This window comes from Chlorocebus sabaeus, chromosome 8 (assembly GCF_047675955.1).
Source record: "Chlorocebus sabaeus isolate Y175 chromosome 8, mChlSab1.0.hap1, whole genome shotgun sequence".
Taxonomy (NCBI): domain Eukaryota; kingdom Metazoa; phylum Chordata; class Mammalia; order Primates; family Cercopithecidae; genus Chlorocebus; species Chlorocebus sabaeus.
This window is the reverse complement of record NC_132911.1, coordinates 106,686,001-106,704,299: the sequence shown is the minus strand read 5'-3', so window position 1 is coordinate 106,704,299 and position 18,299 is coordinate 106,686,001. Positions and strand designations below refer to the sequence as shown.

Genomic DNA, 18,299 nt, shown 5'->3' with positions numbered 1-18,299 from the left:
TGATAGTGGTGTTCATGTCTCTCTCCTGACAGACAGAGTTGAGAGAAGCAGCTGTGTCTTGTTCATCTGTAGCTCTCCAACATCTTGCAGTGCCCACTGGCCCATAGGTGGGGCTCAATGGACATTTGTTGAAAATAATATAAGTGTGCATTCTACTTATCAGAGAGTACCTAGGTTCTTTTTTTTTTTTTTTTTTTTTTTTTGAGACGGAGTCTCGCTCTGTCACCCAGACTGGAGTGCAGTGGCCGGATCTCAGCTTATTGCAAGTTCCGCCTCCCGGGTTTACGCCATTCTCCTGCCTCAGCCTTCCGAGTAGCTGGGACTACAGGCACCTGCCACCACGCCCGGCTAGTTTTTTTTTTTGTATTTTTTAGTAGAGACGGGGTTTCACCATGTTAGCCAGGATGGTCTCGATCTCCTGACCTCGTGATCCGCCCGTCTCGGCCTCCCAAAGTGCTGGGATTACAGGCTTGAGCCACCGTGCCCGGCCTGTACCTAGGTTCTAAACTGGGGAAAATAGACCTTTGTCTTATGAGAATGACGTTTAATATGTTCTTATGTTGCCAGGATATCCCTCTGATCTCATAGGGTCATTGTTAAGATTAGTTCAAATAATTATTTAAAAGCACTTTGCATTGTTAAACACTATGAAAAAGAAGGCTTGATTATTGACCAACTCTCTGCTCACATCCAGCAGCTTATGGACCATTATGCATGTCAGGAAATGCAGATTTAACAGCCACCAGCTACATGCCTTCAAAAAGTCTGTCATCACATTGGCATCTCCTGCTTGGAAACAAACAGTTTCCTCATTGCTGTGGCATTCTGCACAGCTGAAAGGGCCACACCAGGAAAGCCCAAATGAATAAATACTCACTTCAAACTGCTTTTGTAAAACATGTCTCCAGAGTCTCGAGAGGTACAAACAAAATTGCTCTTACAGAGGTGAGAGAAGACAGAGGTACCCGAGTGCAGTTGTACATACATGGATCATTATGAAACTTCCCAATTTTGATAGCATTGTTATGCCAACCCTAAAATACAATACGTGGGAACAAATTATATTAATTTGTCTTTTAATGAAAATCATCAAATTGTGGCAAAATCATGATGTTTGATGTATCCTAATTTTAAATAGTCTCATATTTTCTAAGTATTATTTTTTTAAAAAAAGAAATAAATGTTATTTTGTCTATTTAAGGTATACAGCATGATGTTATGAGATACATATAAACAGTAAAATGGTTACTATAGTGAGGCAAATTAACATATCCATCATCATACAGTTACCCCCCTTTTTGTGGCAAGAGCAGCTATAATATATTCATTTAGCAAAAATCCCAAATGCCATACACTATTATTAACTCATGTTGCACATTAGCTCTCTAGACGACTTGTTCATCCTACATGTCTGCTACTTGTATTCTTTGACCTACATCTCCCCTGTTCTCCCCTCTACCTGCCTCTGGTAACCACTGTTTTGCTCTCTTTCACTGTAGTTCGACTTTTTTCTTTAGAGTCCACATATAAGTGAGATCCTATAATATTTTTCTTTAGGTGTATGGCTAGTTTCACTTAGCATAATGTCCCCTAGATTCATCCATTTTGTGGCAAATGGCAGAATCGCCTTTTTTGAGGCTGAAAACATTTCGCTGTGTAGATGTGCCACAGTTTTTTTTATCCATTCATCCACTGATGGACACCTAGGTAGCTTCCATATCTTGGCTATTGTGAATAATGCCACAAAGAACATGAGAGTGCTGATATATCTTTACAAGGTGGTATTTTATTTTATTTTATTTGAGACAGAGTTTCACTCTTGCTGCCCAGGCTGGAGTACAACGGCACCATCTCAGCTCACCACAACTTCTGCCCACCTCCCGGGTTCAAGCGATTCTCCTGCCTCAGCCTCCAGAGTAGCTGGGATTACAGGCATGGGCCACCATGCCCGGCTAATTTTGTGTTTTTAGTAGAGATGGGGTTTCTCAAGTTGGTCAGGCTGGTCTCTAACTCCCAACCTCAGGTGATCCATCTGCCTCGGCCTCCCAAAGTGCTGGGATTACGGGTGTGAGCCACTGTGCTCAGCCTACAAGGTGGTGATTTCATTTCCTTTGGGTATAAACTCAGATTGCTGGATCCTACGGTGGTTCTATTTTTAATTTCTTTGGGAACCTCCATATTGTTTTCCATAATGGCTGCACCAACCTACATTCCCACCAGCATGTAAGGGTTACCTTGTCCCCACACCCTGGCCAACACTTATCTTTGGTCTTTTTGATAATAGCTCTCCATGGGTGTGAGGTGACATTTCATAGTGGTTTTGATGTTTTCTTTTTATATACCTGTTGGCCATTTTTATGTCTTCTTTGAAGAAATATCTATTCAGGTCCTTTGCCCATTTTTAAAGTTGGGTTATATGTTTTCTTGTTATTGAGTTGTATGAGTTCTTTGTAAGTTTTGGATACAACCACTTACCAGATACATGGTTTGCAAATATTTTTTTCCCAATCTGTAGGTTGCCTTTTCAATGTGGTGATTGTTTCCTTTGCTATGCAGAAGCTTTTTAGTTTGATGTAGTCCCACTTATTTTTACTTTTGTAGCCTGAGCTTTTGCAATGATATGCAAAAAAAATCATTGCCAAGGCCAATGTCAAGGAGCTTTTCCCCTATGCTTTTTTCTAGGAGTTTTATTGTTTCTGGTCTTATGCTTAGGTCTTGTATGCATTTTGGTTGATTTTTGCATGTGGTGTAAGATAAGAGTCTAATTTTATTCTTTTACCTGTGGAAATCAAGTTTTCTCAATACCATTTATTGCAGATACTGTACTTTTCCCAGGTGTCTTCTTGTTACTCTTGCCAAAAATTAGTTGACCATATAGGTTTGGGTTTATTTCTGGGCTTCTAAGTATTCTTAAAGGTTACCTGGCCAGGCACAGTGGCTCACACCTGTAATCCCAGCACTTTGGGAGGCCGAGGCAGGCAGATCACGAGGTCAGGAATTCAGGACCAGCCTGGCCAACATGGTGAGACCCTGTCTTACTAAAAATACAAAAATTAGCCGGGTGTGGTAGCTCACTCCTGTAATCCCAGCTACTTGGGAGGCTGAGGCAGGAGAATTGCTTGAACCCAGAAGGCAGGGCTTGCAGTGAGCCGAGATCATACCACTGCACTCCAACCTGGGCAACAAGACAAGACTGTGTCTAAAAATTAAAAAAAAAAAAAGTTTCTCTGGTTTGCCCCACTCGCTAGTGAAAGGTTAGAAAGTTCATTGGTGGGGAGTTATTTCCAAGCCCAATCCTATAATCCGATGCAGAAAAAAATTATAAAACTGATGATGGCCTCATATACCAAGCATCATAAAGTTTGAGGCATGAAAAGGAGGGAGAGGAGAATAAAGAGAAGAAAAAGAGAAAGACACACACAAAAATACTAAAAATTGAAAGTCTATGCGAAGAGGTTGAAAGGCAGTGGCTTAGGTCTGTAATCCTAGCACTTTGGGAAGGGAAGCAGGAAGATCACTTGAGCCTAGGAGTTTGAGACCAGCCTGGGCAACATAATGAGAGATGCTGCCTCTACAAATCAATTTTTAAAAATTGACTTTTATTTTTTGACTACAGGTGGTGTACACCTGTAGTCCCAACTACTTGGGAGGCTGGGGTGGGAGGATACCTTGAGCCCAGCAGGTCAAGGCCGCAATGAGCCAAGATTGCACCATTGCATTCCAGCCTAGGTGACAGAGTAAAACCCTGTCTCAAGGCAAAAAAAGAAAAAAAAGGAAACATTACTTGATTCCCCATCAGTGTTGAACAACTTTCACAGTAAGAGTTATAATATTGTGGCAAGAGCAGCTATAATCTATCCATTTAGCAAAAATGCATGTGCATACATGTGTTCATGTACTCAAAGTAAACTATTAAAAGGAAGTCTCAAACTGCAGAGAAAGACCTTACCAACTGTGGACCTCATTTAATTCTTCTAAGACAACAGCATAATGAAGATTATGGTTAAGAGTTCTGGCTTTGAAGTCAAACTGTTGGGTTTGAATCCCAGTTCTACTTCTGACTGTGACAGAAATTCTTATTTTTCCATTATCGATTCTCCCTTTGTTCCCTGAATTTTAGCTGTATGAGTCACCTTCCAGTCAGACTACATTTCCCAGATTCTTTTGCAACTGGGTATGACCATGGGACCAAGTCTGGCCATTGAAATATTAGCCCAACTTCCAGGTTATGCCCTTAAAGGGGAAGGTTGCGTCTTCCACTTCCTCTCATTTCTCCCATTGGAATGCAGAGGTGGCATGTTCCATCTTTGACAAGGTGGAATAGGGTATTCCCCAGAGAAGGCAGAGCAAGAAGAAAGAAGAAACCTGGGTCCCCAACAAGACTCAGCTGTCTTATCAGCCCTGGACTGCTCATGATGAGACTAACATGAGAGAGAAACTACTTCTATTTCGTCTAAGCCATTGTGACATTATGCCTTAGGAGTCAAATGGATTTCCTTAAAAGTAACAGTGATTGGGCCTGGTGCAGTGGCCCACATCTGTAATCCCAGTACTTTGGGAGGTCAAGGCAGGCGGATCATGAGGTCAAGAGATTGAGACCACGCTGGCCAGCATGGTGAAACCCCGTCTCCACTAAGAATACAAAAAATAGCTGGGTGTGGTGGTGCGTGCCTTTAGTCCCAGCTACTTGGGACGCTGAGGCAGGAATATCACTTGAACCTGGGAGGCTAAAGTTGCAGTGAGCCGAGATCACGCCATTGCACTCTAGCCTGGTGACAGAGTGAGACTCTGTCTCAAAAAAAAGAAAAAAAAAAAAACAAAAACAGTGATTAAAAGTAAGTTACTTAACCTCTATGGGTCTCAGTTTTCTTTTCTTTTACTCACTAAAACCTGGACCTCCCAGGTCCAGGTGATCCTCTGCCTCAGTCTCCTGAGTACTAAGACTACAGGCACGCGCCACCATGCCTGGCTAATTTTTGTATTTTTTGTAGAGATGGGGTTTTGCCATGTTGCTCAGGTTGGTCTTGAACTCCTGGGCTCAAGCAATCCTCCTGCCTGAGCCTCCCAAAGTGGTGGGATTACAGGCGTGAGCCATCATGTCCAATCTTATTTTATTTTTTGTAGAGATGGGGTCTTGCTTTGTTGCCCAGGCTAGTCTCAAATTCCTGTCAGCCCTCCTCCTTTATTTCAATCCACTTTACCCACCAAAAAGAGCTCAGCCTCCATCATGTGAGATGAAGAACCTACCTATGTCCCCAAGACCTCAGGGCTGAGGTGCTTCTGGTATCTGGTATGCTGGCACTCCTCCCAAAGCCACCCATGTTTGCAAGAAGCAAAAGAAGCTTCTGGAAGAAAGCAGTGAGACTTAGAGTCTCTCCTTTTATTTCAAAGTTAATGTAATATCTCCGCTGTACTCAGGGGGTGCAGACTTGGGTGGCTTGGGCTGAGACCGGCTGGCAAGAAACAAGAGCAGTGCTTCTGAAAAGGCTCAAGGTTGAGGCCTGTCCTGGAGAGCCAACTCCAGGAGCAGCATGCAGCTGGTCCCTTGTGCCCAGCCATCTTCCCCCATGGCCATACCTGGGGAAAGTGCCTGAATGTGATGGAAGAGTCGTCACTGAGAATGTAGACCCTCCTGGCTGTGGAGGAGTCACATCTAACCACGGCACAGGCACTCTGTCCTCAGCCTGAGGCTGGGCGCCTCAGTGATGCCTGCATTTCCACTGTGTTCAAGGGTCTCACCTACACTGTCTGGTGCAGGCCAGCATGGGTGCCTCAGTTACTTCAGTAGGTCCAGCGATAGATGGAGGCCTCGGCCATTGTGGGGTCTCCTGAGGCAATCAGGCCTCGCCCCACTGGAAGGCTTTTTGTTTGGGGCCCTTATACTGTAAGGTATTGCAGAGGAAAAGGGCTTAGTAATAGACAACGGCAACCAGGACTGACTCCTTAGATCTGAATGAGTTCCCCTGGGGTTTTCTAACTTGATCCTAAGAAGGACCACTGCCCCCAAGAAAGAATGGAAATAAAAAGGGGAAAAGAAGAATGTAAAATCATGTTTGCTTGACTATAGGTTTACAAAAATCCCTTGAAGGATACATAAGAGACTAGTAACAGATCCGCCCACCTCAGCCTCCCGAGTAGCTGAGACTACAGGTGTGAGCCACCACGTCCAGCTAATTTTGGTGTTTTTGTAGAGATGGGGTTTCCCCATGTTACCCAGGCTGGTCTTGAACTCCTGGGCTCATCTTGGCCTCCCAAGATGCTGGGATTACAGGTTTGAGCCACCAGGCCCAGCCAGAGGTTACCTTTTGCAAGTTGGGGTGGGAAATGGGTGGACGCAGGGTGGCTGAGAGGAACATTCTTTACTATCTCCTTATTCTTTCTTCATTTTTGAAGTACTCATAAAACTGAGTCAAAAAATAAAATTAAATTAAGATAACAGGAAATTTAAAGGCCATGTCTTCAAATAGTTTAGGAAGGCTGAGTAAGGGTGCCCTAGAGAAGAGGAAGGAGAGAGAAAGCAGCTACAGGCCCCATTCCCATGGCAAGGCTGAGGCTCCCGCAGCTTGGCCACAAGAAGTAGGTACAGAAGGAACCAGCTGCCCTTCAGCTTTGTGGGCTTCACCATGCTATAATTCCAGGATGAAAGGAACGATGACCTCATTTTGAACTTCAATCAGTAAAATAGTTACAATTCTTGTCTCTGCTGCCTCTGAAATAGCTCTCGAACCTGGGCTTTCTTCACCTCTCACCTGGATTCCTCTGACAATCTTCAAACTAGTCTCCTTGTCCCAAGTTTCAAATCCATCCACCAGACTTTAAATTTCTTTTTCGAAATGAAAACCTGATCATGCCCCTCCAGGCCCCTTCCACACTTAAAACCCTTCAATAGTTGCCCATTGAGCTATGACAAAATCTCAGTTCTTCCTATGTCCTTTCAGGATCTGCCACTCTCCTACTTGCCTTTGCTCTACCCACACATGGCTGCTTGTGTTTTTCTGGGTGTCCCATCCTGCTGTGCTTTGAGGCTTTGCATATGCAGTTCCTTCTACATGAAGTCTGTTTTGTGTTTTGTCAGCCTGGAAAACTCCATTCTTCCTTCAGGATGTGGCTCACATGCCATCTCATCTCTGTGACCTTGCCCTGGACCCTGACCCCAGTCACCCAACACACTTTGAACATGTGCAGATTAACACTTATTGTACCCTATTCGTATTAGTTCTACACCTGTATTACACTTTCAGCCTCATGACAGACAGCAGGAGTTATGCCTTATCCATCTCTTTATTTCCAGTTTACAGAGAAAACTTGGGTGATAAATGGATGACCAGTTTGCTCTGGATTAAATGCTCAGGACCAGCACATAGCACACTGCTAAGGTACCCTGAGGTTAGGCTTGCCTTCCAGAATTCTGTAAACTTGGCTCTGTCCCTGTCTAAATAATAATGCCGTTTAAACACTACAATTGGCTCTGTCCCTGACTAAATAATGGAGTTTAAACTCTAGCCAGATAAATCCTTTGCTCACTTTTTAAAAAAAAAATGCTGAAGTACTTGAAGATGTGGCCTTATACCAAGGAGCACAAAAGTGGTATTATTCACTGTGTAAGTGCTTTGAAAGTCAGAACGTATCACACTCCTTAGTAACACAGCACAGTGATACAGTAGCAACAGGTAGGGTCCAATAGCAACCATGTGTGGACAGACTCACTTTGGGGAAACACCAAGGAGTAGAGTAATGGTGTTTTTAGTTCCAGCTCAGAAAGCCAAGTGTGGTGTTCACATAGTATGCCTCTCTGTAGGGTAGCTGTGGCAAATGTTATTGGATTTATGAACTGCTAAAAGATTAAACCCCACAGAACTTTTTACTTACCATTTTTTGGTGATTTTTAAAAACTATAGTGAAACGTTCATAATTTACCATTTTAACCATTTTAAAGTGTACAATCCATTGGCATTAACATGACAATGTTGTGCAACTATTATCCATTTCCAAAACTTGTTCATTATCCCAGACAGACTCTATGCCCATTAAACAATAACTTCCCATTTCTCCTTTCCCTCTGGCCCGGGTATCTGTTCTACTTTCCGTCTTTATGAATGTGCCTGTTCTAAGTATCCCATACAAGTGGAATCATACAAAACTTGTGTTTCTGTGTCCGCCTTATTTCACTGAGCATTTTTCAATGTTCATCCATGTTGTCTGTCGCATGTATCAGTACTCTATTCTTGTTTACGGCCAAATAATATTCTGTTCTATGTGTATAGCACACTTGGTCAACCCATTTATCTATTCATAGACATTTGGGTTGTTTCTCAAAAACCTTTAGGGCTATTGTGAATAATGTTGCTATGAACATGGATGTACAATTTCTGAATACCTGCTTTCAATTCTTTTGGATATATATCTAGAAGTGGAATTGCTGAATCATATGGTAATTGTTTACCTTTTTGAAGAATAGCCAAACTGTTTCCCACAGTGACTGTAACCAGGTGGCATTTGAACCAGCAATGTACAAGTGTTTTGATTTCTCCACATTCTTGCCAATACTTGTTATTTTTCATTTTTTGATAACAGTCATCCTAATGGGTTTTATAGTTTTGATTTGAATTTCCCTGGTGACTAGTGATGTTAAATACCTTTTCATATGCTTATTGGCCATTTGTGTATCTTCTTTGAAGAAATGTCTATTCAAATTATTTGCCCATTATTTTTTTCAGAGATGGGGTATTACTCTGTCACCCAGGTTGGAGTGTAAGGGCATGATCATAGATCACTACAACCTTGAATTCCTGGGCTCAAGTGATCCTCCCACCTTGGCCTCCCAAGTAGCTGAGACTACAGGCATGCACCACCACACCCAACTACTTTGCCCTTTTTAAAAAAATTTCCAACTTCTACTTTAAGTTCAGGGGTACATGTGAAGGACACTTTGCCCATTTTTTAATCCAATTTTTTTGTTGTTGAATTGTAGTTCCTTATATATTATGGATATTAATCCCTTATCAGATATAATATTTGCAAATATCTTTGCATAACTGTTTTTGAGATGGAGCCTCACTCTGCTGCCCAGGCTGGAGTGCAGTGGCACAATCTTGACTCACTGCAACCTCCGCCTCCCAGGTTCAAGTGATTCTCCTGCCTCAGCCTCCCAAGTAGCTGGGATTACAGGTGTGTGCCAGCACACACAGCTAATTTTTATATTTTTAGTAGAGATGGGGTTTCGCCATGTTAGCCAGGCTGGTATCTAATTCCTGGCCTCAGGTGATCTGCCTGCCTCGGCCTTCCAAAGTGCTGAGATTACAGGCATGAGCCACCATGCCTGGCCGTGTCTGGCCTTTGCATAACTTTTTAAACATCGTCCAAAATAAAGTAGTAATGTTATAATTAACAGCAATCAGAGTGGTGATGCTCAGCTTTTCAGATGCTAAAATGAAACCTATGCTGCCAGCTGGGAGACACCCTTCCTTCCTGTCAGTGTCTTAGAAATGGGGGTGAGCAAACAGCAGCAACAGGTGGCAAGAAGGAGAGTCCAGTAGGGTCAGTGTGGGAGCCAAAGGACGAACAGGGCTGAAGTCGCATTTCCAGAACAAGAAGGTCAAAGAACAAATCCTGGATTCTCCTGCCACCATGAATGTTGACTGAGAAGGCCATTCCTGCTTCTTCCTCTCAGTGATCAATTAGAGACATCAGTTATGGAATTACAACCTGGTTAGATCCTGTCCCCACCCTCTCTCCTCCCAATCTTTTTCCCTAATTGGGATTCGGCAGTTATTTCAGGCCAAGTTTTCTTTTCACTTTATTTCCAAGGGCTCCTTCAAGGCTGAAAACGAGATGGCAGTAAGATAGCTGAAAGTCCTCATCTCCCAAAAATAAAGCGCAGGGAAGGACATGGGTTCAGGGGTTGGTTGTAGCACCATGTTTGAGCCCAATCTTTGAAGCTGCTGGCTGTGTTGGAATCCTGGATCCCCTGTTTATGAGCCTGGTGATTGTGGGAAATCATGTCCCCTCTTTGTGCCTCATTTTCTTCGTCTGCCAGTGGGGGATAATAATAGGATCTGCATCAGCTGGTTGAGGTGAGGATTAAATGAGGTAGTTCCCAGAATGTGCTTAGACCAGAGATGGCATATTGTAAGGGCTTAATAAGCATTAGCTATTATTATCCTCACTCCCTCCAAGTTCCCTCTTAAGCTCTGGAATTGGCATGTCCCTGCGGGGTCATTTGGGGAGTGACCCCAAATACTGCTCCTCTTATGGTGTCCTGCTGTGTGCCTTTCCAGGATGGCTGATGGCATGTTCTACGAATAGGCAATGACGCCGCCAAAGGTATCTAGCACTCGTAGTTGATAACCTTAGAAACTGAGTCACAGCGCCCAGATTCAAAGCAAGTGAAGAGGGTGTCCCAGTGGAAGGTGAATCGTTCAGAGCCACCCTGTGGAGAATATCAACAGCACTCTGTGATGTTATCCTTGACCACCTAAAATAGCAACATGCTCACCTGGGAACCTGATATAATTTCAGTGTTGCAGCCAAGAGCCAGTTATAGCAGCAGCAACCCAACCATGGATAGGGCTAGCATGCCCAGGAAGAGATGTTTGAATGAACACTCTGACTCACACTAGAACCACTATGGCAGAGAAACAAAGGATTAGGCAGCCTAGGTTCCTACTCATCAGCTGCGTAACATGGGCAAGTTACTTCTGTGGGCCCCAATTTTTATCATCTATAAAATGGGTATAATAATGCTACCCACTTTGTGCCATTTTATGAGGATGAAAGAGTTAAGATGTGTATGGGACTTAGAACAATGCCTGGCATATAGTAAGTGCTCTCTTAAAAATGTATGTAATTTTCATCTACCCATTCATATCAGTAAGAGAAAAAAATAAAGTTTTAAAAATGTATGTAATGTTCTAGGTTCATCCACTGCCAAACACACAGTGATGGAAGAGAAATGTAACTATCAGGGAGAGACAGATGGAGAGGGCGACCCCAAATCCACCAAGCAGCCTGCCTGGCTGTGTGGTGAGGGAGAAGATAGCTTGGTGCCATGTCTTGGTGTTGGTGCTTAACCACAGTGGTTTCCCCCACAATCACCCAGAGACACCTGCAGCAGCAGTGCAAGAAGCAGGGCGAGGAAGGATAAGGAAGCCTTACTGGAGCTCTTTTGAGGGTAGGTATTGGGAGGTACCCAGGGGAAGGGCATTCATTCCATTCCAAACATCTTGAAGGAAGACCAGTTTATATTTGCATATAACTTAAGCAACATCAACTTCATTATTTTTTTCAAACAGCCTTTAGTACAGAGATTACATTAGAATAAATTATAAAACCCATCCATGGCTCTCCACACCTCTGCAATTTCCAAACTGAGTTCATGTCAGGCAATCGCCAAGTGTGCTATCCTTTTATGCTCTAAGTAAGCATGCAGAGTCCACTGCTAGTGACACCACTCAGTGTCCCACGAACACCTCCATGCGGCCCCGTGGTTTTGCAGTGGTGGTGAACTGCCAACTCTCAGATTTCAAACCCCTTTTGGTTTGGCATTTTGGCAGTTGTTCCCTTCCTGTCTCACTGGCATTTCCTGGTACCCACTCTCGCTAAATTCATCAGCTTGAAGCAGCAGTACAGTGTGAGGATGAAAAGCGCAGTGCTTGAGAATCAGAAGGAAGTTCAGACCTGCTTTCAGTGCTTACTGGCTTTGCTAGTTTAGGCAAATTCCTCCATCTCTCAAAGCCTTAGTGTCCCCATAATCAAAATCGGAATCACCTGCATCTTTCAGAACTGTCTCAGGGATTAGAGGCAACAAAGGAGAAGTGCTTAGCACATACCTGGCAGAGTGAGCGCTGGCTAAAATGGGAGCTATTATTAGCAAGCAGGGGACAGCAGATCTGAGCCCTGCAGCTGCTCTTTTGAATTCCCACCCCTCTTCTCTCCTTCCTCCCAGTCACCAGGTTGTAGGAGTAGAATAATTACTAATGTGTTGAAATCTGGGTGGGGCACAGGTATATTTAAAATTACAAACCATCTTGTGACTAACCATTTCAGCTGTGCAGACTGCAAAGCACCATGTGCCCTAGGAACTAATTATTGCTACTTTGTGAAGAAATTTGGGCTGGGGACTAGAATCCAGAGTAGATTCCCCCGTGGCAGAGTCTCAGGTACTGTGTGTGATCTGGGAAAGAACTCTAACGGCACCACCCAGGGGAAGGGGAAGTCAGTTGTTCTCTGTTCTCTGTGTTCCAACTGGATCACTTGAGATGGCTGGGGACAGTTGAGCCAGAAACAGGAGGTACTAGGATTTGTTTTTGGCACCAGGGAAACCAGACTCTAAACTGATCATTATCCGCTCTTGCAAAATAAAACAACAAACAACAACAAGCAGAAAACAACCCCAGGTGTCTTTGGTCAGTATTATTAAATAGTGTGTTTTCTTCCTCTGAAGCAAGTTCACAGAAAGTTATTACAACAAGACTGCAGGGTATTTGGTGACCTTTTACAGAACTGGAATGAGCTCTACTTGTCTTCCAGGCAGAAACAAAGCAAAGAGATTTTTGAGTCCTCTAGTTCTAAAGGAAATAGACCTTTATCACTTTGAGGTCACCCTTCTCTCTCTTGTCTAGCTATGTTAACACCAAATGAAAGACACAAAAGGGTCAAATGTGCCCATGCTTATCTCTTAGCCAAATCCTGGCTTTCTTGGCTGAAAGCAAGTTTTAAGCACAGGTTGCTTTCCACCAGTCTTGGGTGAACCAGATCTTTCTCCCAGGAGTTCCCTGGAACAGCTGTCCAAGAACCTCACCCTACAAAGTCCTTCTCACCAGGAAGTGTTAAGTTCCACCCACCTGGCTTTATGAAAGTTGATGTAATATGGCTGTGTCGTAGTTCCCGTGTTGCATTCGTCTAAACCAAACTGAAGCTTTCTGTTGAATGGGAGTGGGCAGAGTGAAAGGGAAATTGGGGAACTACAAAAAAAGCAAAATTCCCTGTGGCATTTCTTTTTTTTTTTTTAGGCAGAGTTTCACTCTTGTCGCCCAGGGTTGAGTGCAATGGTGCGATCTCAGCTCACTGCAACCTCTGCCTCGCGGGTTCAAGTGATTCTCCTGCCTCAGTCTCCTGAGTAGCTGGGACTACAGGCGTACGCCACCATGCCCGGCTAATTTTCGTATTCTTAGTAGAGATGGGGTTTCACCATGTAGGCCAGGTTGGTCTGGAACTCCTGACCTCAGTTGATCCACCCTCCTCGGCCTCCCAAAGTGCTGAGATTATAGGCGTGAGCCACCGCACCCAGCCCCCTGTGGCATTTGTAAGTGAGGCTGTAATATATACACACACACAGATACATTATCTGCTCTAAAAACAAAACTTGTGATTTTTTTCATTCAGATCAACCTTTCTTGGAAAATTTCCTAACCCATTTCTTTGGTATTGACTTTCCCCTCTTTTATTTCCCTTTCCCTTCATTGTTCCTAGGTCTTCTTTGCTCCTCTCCATGGACATTTTTGGAGGAAGGCAAATCAGCTCTACTTGTCAATTGCAAAGGCTGAATATGGGAGTAAAGAAGATTGGATGAGCAAACCATGCCACAGCTTCAAATCTTGCAGAGTATTCTCTCTGACAACTAATGCCTCTGAACAGAGCTGTCTGGGAACATCAAGAGAAGTCTTAAGCCACTGGCTTGTGAACTCTTTTCATGCCTTTAATCCTCAAGCCTACACAGCCAGGACAATATTAAAGGGAGGGAGTGGGCCTCCAGTTCAGAAGAGCTGCTGTGCCCAGACTCTAGTACAGCCCAGCTCTCCACAGGTCTCCTGGGGTGTTCCTGGAAGCAGCCCACTTGACCCAGCCCTCTCTGCTCTGTCCCTCCCTCAGTGGTCCTGGAATGCTGACATCCAGGCTACAGCAAGTAAAACACTGTGGGTAAGTGTAAGCAGATATGGTCCTTGGGCCTGCAGCTCCCTCAGTGACCAGACAACATGCCTCTGAGACTAATAGGACTGGAAAAAGAATAAAGGAAGGAGTCCCAGAGCCTCCCCACACATAAGTTCCAAGTTGGAAATCCACCATGCATGTTCTTTGTGAGTAGCAGCTTCTCTCCACAGAGTGGCTGGGCACATCCTTGATGATCTTTACCTTGAGGGGAGATTCATGAATCCCCTTGGCATACAGGGAGCAAATTTCCCTGGGGCTTCTCTTGGGTAACTCAGCTTTGGTATTGGAGGGGAACTGGAGCTTTGGAACAGGATGGTGGAACCATTCCCCCCAACTCCCCTCCACCAACACCATCTAACCCTGCCCAAGAAGGAAAAATCTTTCCTTTTCTTACATATGGGAGCCTTGGACAGAGAAATGGTTTCAGTTCATCTGGTTTTGTTTTGTGTTGTTTTTCCATGTGTGCATGAGAGCCACAAAAGAAAAAAAAAAAAAAGAAAGAACAAAACCAGGAGTGTTCACTTTGTTGTTATTGCTACAGAGATGTTTATTCTAAAGTTAAACAAACGCATAAAGGCACTTCTCTAAATTTTTGCTCAGAGGACCAAACTTGAACTTCAATCAGTGAAGGAATCCTGGAATACTGTTAAGGGGAGCGGAGAATCCCCACTCATATTCTCTCTCTTGCCCCTCTCCCCTAAGAGTTTTGATCTTTGCTGCCCAGTGTTCTCCACACACACAAAACAAATAGACAATGTGTCCCAACCCAAGCAGCTGAAAGTCTTGTGAAGTTCTAACAGAAAATTGTCTTAATAGGCTGCACGCGGTGGCTCATGCCTATAATCCCAGCACTTTGAGAGGCCGTGAGGGTGGATCACTTGAGGTGAGGAGTTTGAGACCAGCCTGGCCAACATGGTGAAACCCAGTCTTTACTAAAAGTACAAAACTTAGCCAGGTATGGTGGCATGCACCTGTAATTCCAGCTCCTCAGGAGGCTGAGGCAAGAGAACTGCTTGAACAGGGAGGCAGAGGTTGTGGTGAACCAGGATGGCGCCACTGCACTCCAGCCTGGGTGACAGAATGAGACTCCCATCTCAAAAAAAAAAAAAAAAAAAAAAAAAAGAAGAAAATAAAATTGTCTGAAGACTGCTGAGAAGAAACAGAGAGTAGCAAGGCTGCAGAGAGGCCAGAACTAATCAAACTGACAGTAGATGCCATTGTTTCGCATGCAGCCACCATGTCCATGCTGTAAATGGATTATCCCAGTTGAATATCACAACACCCTAGGGAGGAGGTGCTACATTTATCCCCCCTTTTACAATTCATGAAACAGGCAGTGTAGGATGGGGGTCCGGTGCTCAGTTTCTAGCCTCACACAGCCAGGTGCACGTCCTGACTTTGGCAAATCAACTCTATCCTATGCCGCAGTTTTCTTCTCTAGAAATTGAGGATAGTAATAGTACCAAGAGTTTCTGTGAAGAGCAAATGAGATAAGAAACACAAAGTGCTTAGGGTAGTGCTGGGTACACAATAAATTATATTTTATCATTATAATCTCATTCACTCAGTTGGGAGGCCATGGAACCAGGATTAGACCCACATCCAGCCACCAAGACCTCTGGCTCCCAGTTATGCAATTGGATTCCAGGAAGCAAGGAGCCTCTGACAAAGCCCTGGAGGCACAGCCTTGCTTCTCTTGTCAGGTACCTGCTGCTCACACAGGTCTGGGTTTTCCCTCCACATGAAGGCTGGGCCAAGGCTCAGGTGCCTTCTGACATGCGTCCATCAGCAGTGAACCCAAACACATACACAAAATCTGTGAGTTCCCATCTGTCTTTGCAGTGGCCAGTCTGCGACGCAAATCCCTGCTCCGAGAGGCGATTCTGGGAGGACTTCGCTGTACCTTTCAGCCCTGGTGTACTGCCAAGCACTGTGCTTGAGGCAGCCTCATTCTTGAGCCCTGGCCTTTTGGGCACCACTCTTTTCTATGAACAATTCAAAGAGCTCTTTCTTCAGCCCAGCCATGCATCAGCGAAGCACGACATGGGCTTGGCTTAGCATTCCCAATCAGTGGGACTGCTGGACTCCAATCACCAGTGAGGCTGGCCCTCCTCCCACTGGCAGCTCTTTCTGGGGTATTCCCCTGGCTGGTGAGTTCACCCTGGTAACAATTCCCAAGGGACCTCTGTGATTGTTGCTAGAGCAACCATCCCCCACCCCTACAGTCCACTGTCAGGCAGTGCCTCCCTCAGCTTAGGGAAACTAGGCCCCAGATTTAAGCCCATGTCACTGCTTAGTGGAGAGGATTGAGGGACATCAAGGAACTACTGCCCCCAATGTTTTCCCCACTGGTTAGCATTCAGTCTGAATCTTTTCATTACAGGCCTTCCTTTAGGTTATACTTAGCCTAAACCTGTGTCTCAGGTTGCCAGGACACACCTAGTTCATACCTGTTATCCTGGAATAACTGTTAATAGGGCCCCTTTCAGTCTCAAAAATGTCTTCATTTTTGTGATAAACTATATGGTCCTCCCAGCTTCAGTACATGTTGTCTCTGGGACGGTCCTGTTAAGATTCACATGGTCCTTGGGCATTGGTATTTACTAGTTTAGTTAACTGAGGGCAGAAAAGTACTTATGGAGTTTTGGAGGAATTGCTCTAGGTTTGTTAATCTGGTGTTGGGGTTGGGGAAGGTAGGGGACCGACTTCAGATTAACTAGGTTTAAGAAAAGACCTGAGGCTTCTGATATGGTTTGGCTGTGTCTATACCAAAAATCTAATCTTGAATTGTAATCTCAATAATACCCATAATCCCTACATGTCAAGGGTGAGACCAGGTGGAGGTAATTGGATCATAGGGGCAGTTTCCCCCATGCTGTTCTTGTGATAGTGAGTCTCACGAGATCTGATGGTTTTATAAATGTCTGGCATTTCCCTGGCTTGCACTCCCTCTGTCCTGCTGCCCTGTGAAGAAGGTGCCTGCTTCTCTTTTGCCTTCTACCATGATTGTAAGTTTCCTGAGGCCTCCCTAGCAATGCAGAACCGTGAGTCAATTCAACCTCTTTCCTTTATAAATTACCCAGTCTCAGGTATTTCTTCATAGTAGTGTGAGAATGGACTAATACTAATACAGCTTCTATCCTCACCTCCTACACAAACCTCAGTCTGGTCAGGTGCCATCTTCTGTGTTTTCTTGTTTTTGGAGATGGAGTCTTGCTCTGACATCCAGGCTGGAATGCAGTGGCGTGATCTTGGCTCACTGCAACCTCCACCTTCTGGGTTCAAGCGATTCTCCTGCCTCAGCCTCCTGAGCAGCTGGGACTACAGGTGCACACTGCCACGCCTGGCTAATTTTTTGTATTTTAATAGAGACAGGGTTTCACCGTGTTGCCCAGGGTGGTTTTGAATTCCTGAGCTCAGGCAATCTGCCTGCCTTGGCCTCCCAAAGTGCTAGGATTACAGGTGTGAGCCACCTCACCCAGCCCATCTTCTGTGTTTTCTAACCCTTCCCAGGGTTTCCCCCAGGATTGTAATTGTCTGTGGATCTGCCAGATTTCCCAACAGACCATATGTTTCTTAAGAGCAAGGACTATGTGTCATTCAGTTTTCTATCCCCAGTGTCTAATCCCATGTTTTGCACATAAGAAACACCCATTAAAATCTGTTCCTTAGCTGGGCATGGTGGCTCATACCTGTAATCTCAGCATTTTCAGTGGCTGAGGTGGGAGGAGAGCTTCAGCCCAGGAGTTTGAGACCAGCCTGGGGAACATAGGGAATCCCCATCGCTACAAAAAATATTAAAAAGTATTTTTATTTAAAAATCTGTTCCTTAATGAATAAACAAATCAAATATTCAACTTCTTCATCTGTGAAAGGGAAAACCTAGCCTTTCAAGGTTATTGTGAGGCTTTGAGATAATTTATGTAAACTGGTTAGCACATGCCTAGTAAATTACAGACTTTCATTAAATAATAATTTAGGTGCTATCGTTGCTGCTAGTTATTCAATCAACCTAAAAGCAGCCCCACTGAAACAAAGCCAGAGGACTGGAACTGCAGCTCTTAGAGAGTGTTGCCATCTTGTTGTGATATATTCTTCCTTCTGCAAGCGGCCTCTGAGGTTCCATGTCAATGAGGTTTATCTCCACAGACATGCTGGGATGGGAGAGGAAGCATACAAGGTGATGTGTACCAGAACTCACTTACAGTTATCAGTTCTTAGAAAATAAAGTAAGGCTGGCCGGGCGCAGTGGCTCACACCTGTAATCCCAGCACTTTGGGAGGCTGAGGCAGGCGGATCACGAGGTCAGGAGATTGAGACCATCGTGGCTAATACGGAGAAACCCCATCTCTACTAAAAATGCAAAAAAT

At 44.4% G+C, this 18,299-nt stretch overlaps 1 long non-coding RNA gene across 1 annotated transcript in view; it reads right to left on the bottom strand.

Moving 5' to 3' along the window:
• LOC140712232 (uncharacterized) overlaps positions 1–18,299 on the bottom strand; it is an 80,932-nt gene that overhangs the window by 28,089 nt on the left and 34,544 nt on the right. The window lies entirely within an intron of this gene.